Genomic DNA, 11652 nt, shown 5'->3' on the forward strand with positions numbered 1-11652 from the left:
TTTGGGCGGCGTAAAACCGAGCAAATGCGCTCGTAAAAAAAAGGGTAAAGGTTCGTCTGCTCTCGTCCGGGGGAGTTTAATAGGTAATTGATTAATGTTACGCTTTGTGGCTTTGCTGCCGTGTTGCCGAGGTGGCAGTAGTTTGAATGATGTTCGGCTGCCGCTACACAGCACCGGGCCCGTCACCCGTGTCATATCTCATTTGTCTTGGCACGGTGGCATCAGCTTCCCGATATGGGCTGTGTTGTTTTATTTTCCACCCAAGCGGCGATGCGTGTGGAGGGAGTACGGGTATGCTGGCTGCTATCTAGATTATTAGTCACGCCTTTGTACGTAGTTGAGTTCCAGAATTTACCGCACGCGAGCTGACGCTTCCGCCAATGAAGCCATCAACCAAGCGCCGGTGCAAGGATCCCGCCCAGATGTGGAGGATAAAATAAAACAGAGGGCCGCTATTTGTTCCACTGGTGAGTAAAAGTTTTGGCTACCAGACCGAATGGTTTCATAGAGCTACCTAGACCCCGTTATCAGTGAAGTGTCGGAGGAAGAACACTTGCGTCCACCGCCCAACCCCGGGCGAGATACGAGCCGGCAAAAGAACGTATCTTCCCCCATTAAAGGGCGAGGTGCCGAGGCTTAATGCCACTCATCACAATGTCTTGCCAGGGCGGTCCACCGGGACAACCGTATCGGGTTAATGTCAGGAGGGTTTCCACCCACACCCGCACGCTCCTAGAGCGGCCACCCGTTCCCCAAAACGGGGCATGGATGTACTGTCTGCGGAACGATGCTAATAAATAAACCGGAATGGATTCCGTGCCCCTCTCTGCCGCTCGCTGCACCGGTACACACATCCGCAAAAACCGTGAAAAAGGGATGCTCGAGCACCCATTTAATGACGCCCGTTTGGGAAGCAGTCCCCGGTGCCGTCGCTGCCACTGGTGCGCCTCATGACGTATGCCACGCAAGGCTGAGTCTCGGGCTGCGTAAAACCGGTGTACCCAAAACCCCAAATGGGGAGTAGATAAAAGTTGATGAACAGATCAGACCAGGTCGGCGGCACCACAACCGCAAGGATGTCTTAATTTGCTAAAAACTAGATGCTTATCACATTTGTTTGTGTGTCTGTCCTTTTGTGTGTGTCGGTATGTCAAGACTGTACCACGAAGAAGAAAGAGTTTCAAACAGTAACAAACAAAAAAAAAAAAGGTCGGAAGCTTTTCGGCATGGATCGCCTTTCATGTCCAATTTAATCACGGACATCCCACGGGTACCTTCCCTACGGGGCCCAGGAGGCCCCCGTCGGCAGTATCTTGGACTATTTCTGCCTTAAGTTCCCTGCTCGGAGGTTATCGCTGGTGGGCTGCGCAAACTTTTCATTTTTAAACGCTTTGCCGGTGGTTTGCAGTCCATCTCTTTGGTCCGTCCGGAACAAAAAAACCAGGGTTTTCACACAGTGCAACAAGAAAAAACAGAAAAGGATCTTGAGGTTTTACTTGACGCGCAAACAGCCCGGATGTGGGGTTGGGTTAGGCGTCAGGAACCGGTGACGCGGGCACAGAAAGATCAAATCACCAAAGCCCCAGCGCCCCGGCCCGGCAAATGGCGATAGATAGCGGCCCCGGTGCGAAAGATCCCGTAAATCTAGCTCATTTGTAGCACTGCCGGGCGTAGCACAGCCGATGACAGCTGGCGTGGTGCGCGGAAAACACCGCAGGGATGAGGGATGCCGGGGAGTTTTAGCTTCAGATCGCGCCTCAATCGAAAACGGTGTCAAGCGTTGCGAGTTATTTATCCAAGCCGGAGCAAAAGGATTTTCGTTCCAGATGGTTCCACCCCATGGAATACTCGTCCTGTACGGTACGGTGTAGTCCTCTTTCTTGCTTTGAAATTCAGAGTGTTTGTGTGTGTGTGTGTGTTTTTTTTGTGCTCTTCCTTAGACATCACTTTCCAATTTTCTTTATCGGCACGGATCGAACTGCATCGTTTGGTGTGTGTGTGGGTGGATGGGTGTTTATGTGTTAGAGGGATGTTGTGCGGATGTGCGTTCGGAGATGGGTAAGATGAGCGGACAAATCAAACTCGGTACGTGCCCGCTATGTCACCATATAATCTTCGGCGAATTCTCGCTGTATCCTGCGAGATAAGCTCAGCCCCAGACAAAGGGTCCCATTTTCCAAGCGTCACGCACCCACACATGCGAAGAGCGGAGGGAAAACCAGGGTATCCATTTGCTAGTGCGGTGCCCAGGCTTTGTAAAAAACCCCGGTTGAAAGTATCCGCCCGGCATAGTTTCATCTAAAACCCCCCGACGCATAATCGACCCAAAAGCTCGCGCGGTTCGTGGCGCGTTTATTTCAATATGTTGCCCACCATCTAAAATCGTGCCCGAGGATGAAGATTGCCGCGAATCAGCATACTGCACGCTGGTTGATTGCACGCCTAAAGACTGCTTCCTGCACGGTAGCAAACTAAGCAGCGCCAAAGCAGCGACGGGGAAGCCATTAAACAGCGGTAAAGGGCGACGCAAACAATGGACGCCGTGGAAAGGTGCAAGAAGGAAATATAAACTTTACATTCTTCTGGCACCCCCTTCCTCTCCTCCTCTTGCTCCATTTTTCACACTCACACACACACATACACAAAGGCACCAAAATACTAGATAACAGACCGATAGGGTGTCCCAATAGTACGATCCATTTTTTTTTTCATGCCCACGTTACAACTTTACGCACGGGTCTCGTGACACGCCCGTGCCCAGGTATGGTCGGCTCACCATGTTTTGGTATAATTTACGCACCGCAACTTTACTCCCCTGCTGCCCAATATTCCACCCGACCGACACGTGCCCACGTTGATCGTCGCCGTAAAAGCGGGGCCGGCCAGGAGCCGCGTCTGTCTCGGGGTTTTGTGACATCGCACAAAAAAACACACACACACACCGCACGAGTGAGACGGAAAGCCTGTAATTAATCTTGCGTGCCTTCTGTATCTTTATTTCAGGGGTTTTTTTTTTTTGGTCCCCCCTCTCACACAACCCGCTTGAGTAGCTTATCTCGTTGGAATGTGTATGAGATTTTTATCATGATTTATCGTAATGTGGTAACCAGGATAATAAATAGCACTCGGTGCGGTTGTTAGCATACGACTCCTTCCCCTGGCAACCTGCACAAAACCTGCCCCATAGCAACAGATTTGTTTACACCGGTAATGAGATGCGGGTGGAATACGTATGTCGCCAATAGTAAACAAAGAAATGTCAAGTTTGGGGGTCAACAAAAGTAATGGTGCGGTTTAAAAGTAACGCTGGGGTAATCAGCTAATACTAATCAAACCATTTAACGGCATTCAACGCTTCCCTTCGCCGTCATTACTCTTTTTTTCTCTGCGTAATAGTGCTACTTTGTTGAGTGCGCCTGAAGTTATGCAAATTTGATTGCTTACTCGCTACTCGTCCCGTGAGGGTGTTTCTGTCCTATCATCGCACAAATCATGCAACGAACATATAGATTCGCGTACTGTTTTCCTAGCTTAACACACTGTAAACATGTTGCATCGAGTTTCGTACTATAACAAGGTTTTTGATTTTCCGCCTGAAAGTATGCAATTTGCAATGCAAATCATGCTGCATCAGTTGAAATATGTTTGATAAAGCTACTTGGAAATGGTTTTTGATTATGAAAAAAAAAAGCAATCAATTGCCTGAAGATAATCTAGGCAAAATAATTAACAGATAGCTACCATTAATAATAAAATAATATCTAAGTACCCGTTATTAAATATTTATACAGCATTCCTAATTTCCTGCACTTCACACTAAGCAAACAGTGTGTAGAAAGTTAATTACCGTATGAAAGATTAAATTACTGCTCCCAACATACTACGAAAGGTGTTTATTAACATAACACCATTTAGACCCGTGGTCTGTACGAACGTACGCAATAGCGGCACCCCCTTCAGCGTTGTTCAGGCGTAATCTGATTAAATCATCGTATCGCCCACTGTTTACAATTGGCACCCCAGATTGCAGGAAATCAAGCCCGTAATCAATAAAAGCGTTATTTCCTGCTAATCAGCACGAGCGGCGGGACCCTGCACACGGTAGGCAGGGGTGCAATTAGCGCTCGGACATTACCATGCCGGTGCTCCGTTTATTCGCACTCATTGTTACTTTGGTCGTGCGGCACGCGCCAGCGTACCGGCGATGGCGTTACCCGTCGCCGACATCCGCTATCAGTTGATACCGAGACTTATCGCCACAAATGATGTTGCAGGAATGTGTTGCGGTGTTGCGTAATGGTCGGGAGTTTAGATGCGGTGCGGTGCATGGTGAATGGCTTCCTCGCTAGAGGGCGCCCCTCCACACAGCTCATTATCTTCAACCGAAGCTCTGTGGATTCTTCTCCTCGCTTGTATTTTTTTTTTTTGTTTTGTGGTTTGTTGGGTGCGGGAGTTTGCAAAATAGAAGCCAAACGACGCGTGTGGCGTAAACGGAGTCGGTGTCAGATAAGGGTGAAGCGTTTGGGTCGAAGCCCTCCGATTTTTAATCGGGTTTGCCGTTTCGTTTTAGTTTGTGCATGGTGCTATTGTTCTTTTTGTTGTCTGTTTTTTTTTTTATTCTGTCTGGGTGTTGATGATAAATTTCCCTTGTCGAAGCGGGATGCAACAGTGTTATCGTTAATTGGTTTATAAAAGGATGCTGGATTTATCTCCGACACCGGTGTCGATGGGGTACCGGAGCGCAGAAAGATGAGAGTGTTAAGCGTTACGGCACTCAGCACCCTTTATCCGTTAATCATATCTTTCGCCCGTGCGAAGCACCTGAGGGCGCCCTCTAGCGTGGCCCCAGGTGAACCACAAAATTGACATATGCCAGCTCACCCCAATGGCCGCGGGCACTTCCCAACACAGCACCGGTGGGCATGGGTTTCGTGTTTTTTTCTTTCTGCTTTCTGCACATTTTACTGCCATTGGGTAACTTTTTTTTTCTCTCTCTTTTTGACGGCGGTAGCGTTACGCCCGATACCCGATAGCCCGGGGACGTTGAACGGTTGACCCTGCTCAGGAGCTCATCTTGCGAAGTCCTTTGCTTCTCAACCCTTTCACACTTGTGCCCACGCAACGGCTAGCACAACAGGCACGCACATGCATCATCTTTTTTTCTTCCTTCCTCTCCTCGTGGCGGAGCGGTTATCAGCGATAAATCGCATTCCTGCCATTGATGACCTTCGCTTTCGTTGGAATTCAATTTTGTCCCTCCGTTCGCGGTGCCGTGTGTGGGATGACTTTGTGTAGCGAAAGGAAATTTATCTCACATCACGGCATCGCCGTGTATGTGTGTCTACGTATTGCGAGAGCATCGTAATATGCCGAAGATAAATGAGGCAAAACGGAAAGAAAATGCCAATCCGGTTAGTTAGATCAAGATATTTGTGTTTAGGAGTTTTGGGGGAGTTTTTTTTTTATTTGGTTTGTTTCGGGTGTAGTTGTTATTTTCCGGTCGGCTTTCTCCACATTGTGCTTGAGGGAGGTCGATAATTCTGGCGCTACAATTACCCCCCATCACCGGACTGAAGTGAACCGAAACCGAACCCCTTGTGTTTTTGAAGGTTTTTCGTTACTTTCCCCCAGAAGGAAACTCTGCGAGCTTTTTTTTTTTTTGGATAAACTTGATAATCCGTGCTGGTCGTCTATCACTGCTGGTTGGAAGTTGGACGAAGCTATGGTAACACTAATGAAAAGATGGTGAACATTGTGACTGAGAAACATACAGTCCCCCCTTCCAATAAAGCAAAAATGCTAGCAGCAACAAAACTTCTTAATTATTGTTTCAACAGCTAAAACCTGTTTGAAGCATACTTTGTCCTATAATGGGGCAGAAGCAATGGAGTGGTTAATATGCTTTGTTTCGGCCCCAGCGCAGCCATCGGGTCTAAGTTTTCGATCGAGCGCAAACGGAACAGCAAAACATACCCATTACGTTCCCTCACCGGGAGCGCCTTTGTTTGTTGTGCTGGCCGACTCCTGAAAGTATGCAATAACTATGCGTGGAACAGTTTTTGGTCAGTGTGCGGCGCATTTGGAGATTTGGTCAGTGGGGCTTGGTGAACTCTCAAGCCCCAACCCCGTCGGATGGTTACTGGGCTAACTTTGTATTGCAAATTGCATACTTCCAGGCGCACGTTAGCAGAAAAAAAAACAGCTCCGAACCGATGTCCGGCGAAAGGGATCTCAAGTTTTACCCTTCCAGCAAGTGCAGAAATATATTACACACAGTTATTACAAAATCTTCAGCTGCTTCACCCGGTGCGAACGCTGCTAAAGCACCAGTTGGGATTTTAGCCAGTTATGGGTGAGTCCCTACTCAATTACCGACACAATCTCTCGCCAAACATTCGCTTCGTTTAGCTTGCGCACGAAAACACAACCAAACCGCTGACCGTGTTCGCCTTTTGTTGCACGTCGATGCATTAAAGCGTGTTCAACATCATTTTAAATTAGTGCGCTAGTATGGCCGCTTGTAATCCGGGCCGACCCAAACCAGTCGTATCAGATTACGCTCTCGCCCGATCGAAAGCGTCGCACCTGAACAAAGCGGGTCGTTCGTGCACAAGAATCAATCGAACCGTACCGTGGCAATCTGCCAAAATGCACGAATCAAGCAGGTGGAATAAGGATCTTTGTGTATGTTTTTTTTTAATCCTTCTACTGTCTTGGCAGCTGCTCGCCGCATTCTTTCCGACGGTCAACCGATGGAGCGCTGGCGCGGCAAATGATGGGATGGAATGTAAATCAGCGTGCAAATAACAGCGAAGCTGTACAGCTTTTAATAATGAACCATTCTAAGTTAATTACACAGCCCGGCAACCGTTTCGCCAACGTCCCGCCCTGTTGCAGCCTGCATTAAACCTTCGACGTCTTGATATCGAACATCTTACACCGCACATCTTACCGCACTGATTTGCATGCAGACGCAACATTCTCCGAAATGCATAATGCATGAATTGCTTTCTATCGCTTTAGTGTGTTTTGTTTGTTTTTCGTTTCGATTTTGCGTGCTACCGATTCGGCACAAATTGAATAAATAATAAATTTTCCCACCATCCCGCCTTTTGCGCACGGGTATTGCATACGTTCCGGGCGCATCCGAGAGTAAAGTTGCATACATTACGAGGTGTACGGGGTTTTGCGTCGGAAAACAATCAACGTACTGCAGTCACAGGTGGCGATCTGAAGAAGTAAAAAAGCGAACGCCAATTTTTGAGAGCTTGTGTGACAGTTTCATCAAGGATGCTGATCGTGTTACGGGCGGTGGACGGCTTTAATTAAACGCACCAGGCGTGCGATTGACGTACCTTTAAGAAGCTTTTTTTTAATTAATGTTGGAATGAATTGAATTTTTCCCACTTCTCCGTCAGGGTTGTGGTTGATTGATGCGCTGCGTTGTGGGCATTTGATAGATGGCAGGATTCTTTCGCATCTTTCACTTACCGGCCAATTACAGTTACAGCTAGCAGTACGTTGCTTGCAAAGTTGAGCCTCGCTTGCTTTTTTTCCTTGTCTCGGCTTTTCTCGTTTAAGCCTACACTTCATTCACTGCGGTACAACATAATCCTGAAAAGCTTCGGCGGCTTAAGTGAACGGCTGCCCGGCAAATATTCGCCGTTGTGTTGTTATTATTGCACACGCCTGGATGGTATGCAATGCATTTTTTTTCTCATCCCGATATCCCATAAAAAATCCACAAATACATTTGTTTCACATACCTTCAGGCGCACTAAACGATTAAAAAGGGATTTCTGACGGTTATATTTCACTAAAGCTTTCGTTTCACATTAAACGATACTTTCCGGCTTAAATGTACCAGCATCCTGCTTGTAAAATTTAATACACCCAACCATGGCAATGGTGTTTCGCGCAAATCATTACCAAATCACTAGCAAACGCCCCGCCGCAATCACAATCCAGTTTGGATGCGGTTTTTTTTTTTGTAATTTTTTTAATGTATGAAAAGCGTTAGCAACGCATATTTATCCTGTTGTCGTTTGCCAATCAACCCATCAGACGGATAAATTGTTGCATACATGAGCCGTGAAGGGGCTGCCATTTTTTCTTTTGCTTAGTCACACACACACACACAATCATTAGGCGAACGGTTGTCATCTTGATACACCTACGTCTACGGTTGATTTAAAATTTGTGACATTCGATTTCGTGCGCGTGTGTGGTTACGGCTTACGGGTTGCTTTACCAGAGTGTTCGATCAACCCTGTTGTTTCTTTTTTATTATTTCTTCAAGCGAAAAAAGCCTGACATTCTCTTTGAAAAAATCCTTTAATTTGGTATGTTTGCTAGAAGTAACCCGATGGGGATGAAATGCTCGATGCTGCTGGAAGCATTCGCGATAATTCATCCCTCGGGTTTTTTTTGTCAACCTGCACGTAATGAGATTTGGGAAACTCGTTAGTCGTCCAGGTCATTTGAAAAAAAGAAACCCCGTTCTTGTTAAGCGGAAATCTCGTTAGCTGACAATAGATCGTTCTTCATCCCAAAACTCCCACCGAAAACTGCACCTTCCCTGCACGTGATTGTAGCCAGTCCTGCGGGGCACTGTATCCGGAACGAGCTTCGCGCTTCCAGCTTGGTTGCACTTTGCCGCAGCCGAACCGATGTAACGCGCAAAAATGGCCAACTAGCGTTTGATTGATGTGGCAGATATGTGGACCAATGGTGGAGGAGGGGAAGGGGTGCGGGGAGGGGGTTTTGATAGATAGTCCCCGTTACCAAGTTCATTGCTACCTCCAACGACCTCGTCTCGCTAAGGTCAAACGGGCCATCCATTCACGACCTACTGACACGCATGCGAGGGAGCGGGGGTTCGCTGTCACCGCCGCCCACCCAACAGGTCCGTTACACGCACACGCGCGCATCCGGGCACCGTGGTAAGGGGTCACGTCTTTCGGTAACCTATAAGACCACGACCAACGAGCACATCCCAAGAGGGGGGGATTGAGTTGTACAGTACCACCCCCCGTAACACTGACTTCCGGACAACGAGTTCCCAAGGGGAAAGAAACATCATTATTCTTCTGTACGTTTGTGTCACATACACACACACACACACAGTGCTGGAGTGTGCAGCATGCAGTGCAACAAATTGAGTTCCAGCCAGCTGACATTCTTTTTTACCCCATTCCGGCGTGGTGGAATCGCTCGCGTAGTAGTGGCCCCGGGGGCAGTTGATCCTGCCTGAACTTCTTGGGGACTTCCTGCCGTAATAATGTAGCAGCTTCCGTGTCGCAGGCTGGGATGCCGACTACCCACTTCCATTTGCGTAATCGAAACCACCCCGGGCAGTGTGACAGCCGTAATAAAAATGTTCCCCCTGTCCACCCTAGCTATTAACTATTCACCTGGCTGCACCTACGCTCGGCGTTGTCCAAAGCCCACCAAGTGACCTGGGAACCTGTAAAGCTGCCGCTGATATCCGACCCGATCCCGTTGGAGGAGGGATGTATGTCCAGTGCTGATTATTATTAACCACCACCACCAGCAGTTGCGCACGAAATAAAAATAAAAGCAACACGATCCACCCGCGGGCCGCTGGCGAAGGCTTCTTGTTTTATTCCTTGTGCTCCTTTGGAAGCGCACCCCGATCACACAGCGTGAGCGGTAAGGCTAATAACCCACAGCGATCACATTTAGCACACCGCGCTCACGAACCCGCTCGGCACGAATATCCGCCCGTAACTAAACGCACCAACACCGTCCGATTCTGCCGTGTTTCGTTCGTTTCGTTCGTTGGAAAGCTTCCTTCCCGAGACCGGGTCAGCAACGGATGCTCGCAGTGCGTGACACGCAACCACCTGCGTACGGAATGGTACTGAATCCCCACGGCGTCGACTGTTGTCGCAACGTTCGGCACCGAGCCCCGAGTCCTGTCGGGCGCTTCGGGTTCGCTTCGGGCGCGCCGTTCGGCGCTATCGCAAGAAGCTGCGAACGGGAGCGTTCAACGCTGCATTACTGGCGCGGTTTGCTGCCGTGCTGCCAGCGCCGCCCCACGATCCATCCAAAGGATCGGAAGATCAAAACAAAGGTGTCCCGCACCTTTTCCGCCTCCCCCCCCTGCCCGGGAAAACCTGTTGAAGTGGGGTGCGCCGAACGAGGGCAAGACAAAAATGTCGCCAGTAGTGCAGAAACACACGCTGCGTTCCGGAAATGTTAAAAGTTTTGCGCTAAAAATGAAGACATGCGGACAGAAATAGCTACTGGTCCACGTTTCACCACATGGACATCACCTTTTGCTTTCTTTCTTTGTTCCTATTCCGGACACGAAATTGGCAGGAGTTGTGAGCAGCAGGAGTCCGGAGCTACTTTCCTTCCCTGCATAAAGATCTCACATGGGGCACACATTCCGCACTCCTTTCCAGTGAATTTCCTTTTCTCGCATTAGCTGAGCGGGCAGTGTTGCCAGCGCTGTCAAATACTCATCACACAACAATTGCCGAATGATTGGCAGTGCGAATCCCCAAGCGAAAAAGTGTTGAAAAATCAATCAACTGGTGAGGTTCGGGAGGGGTGTTAATAGGGCTTGCTGCGTTGTGTATTTATGGTCTGTGGGTATAATACTCGCCAGTAACCCAACTACCAAACCACTTTTTTTCTAATCGCTTCAATTAATTCAATCCATTTGTAAAGGCGCACCACTGCCCACTGTTTGACCTCCTGAGCATTGACTGTGCTTTGTTGATGTCCAACGGCGCCAGCCCTAATCCGCACGGTTAAGTCTCCGAAGAACGGGCTGCACAGGCAAGAAAGAACTGCTTCCGAGCACTTCTGGACAAATAGACACACACACACACACACACACACATCCACACATCCCCCGTGTAAGAAGAAAGAATACCCACAAAAGCTGCTTACTCCTCGCTTCCTAGGTTTGCCAGGATATTCTGGGACCGATTACGTTACCATTTATCGTTGGTTTTATTGGTCATTTAGGCTAATGTTTACTGTTATGATAAGGACTAGCCAAAGTGAGTATCTCCCCTTTGCGTTGGTTGTGTGCTTACCTTTCACTGGCTGTGTTCTGAGCGCTCCGGTGGCTTTGGACGAGCACCGATTGGCTGCTTCCGGTTGACCACACCAGGTGGCTAATCAAGCACATGTCGGATGTTGTCGAAGTGTGTGTGGAGGGGGGGATAGAAGCAGGAGTCTGTTTACATATGTGAGATCTCTTAACCTATCACACACACATGCACATTGCCACAACAAATTCACAATCATCAAATGAAGATCAATGCGAGATAACCGTGCTATATTGTGGAAAGAACAATTGCAGACATCGAAAACGTTGTCCGCATTCTTCACATTATGGCGTTACTGTTGCTGAATTCTTTACCCGGTCAAGAACGTTCTGCATCCGACAAACGTTACCGAGCCGTTCCTCACACATAAGACACCACACGGCCGCTTCCACCCGCGAGGAGTTCGGTTTCGGCACCTGTCAGTGAACGGGAACGTCAAGTGTGGCAGGGTGTATAGTTTGTCGGTCGGATAATCTTTGCATCTTACAGGGTCTCCCGGTAACAGGGAGCATGAAACGGAATCGGTTGCGTTAAGCATGAAATTGTGCCGCCCGGTAGAAAATTG

This window comes from Anopheles marshallii, chromosome X, assembly GCF_943734725.1.
Source record: "Anopheles marshallii chromosome X, idAnoMarsDA_429_01, whole genome shotgun sequence".
In the NCBI taxonomy this organism is placed as follows: Eukaryota; Metazoa; Arthropoda; class Insecta; order Diptera; family Culicidae; genus Anopheles; species Anopheles marshallii.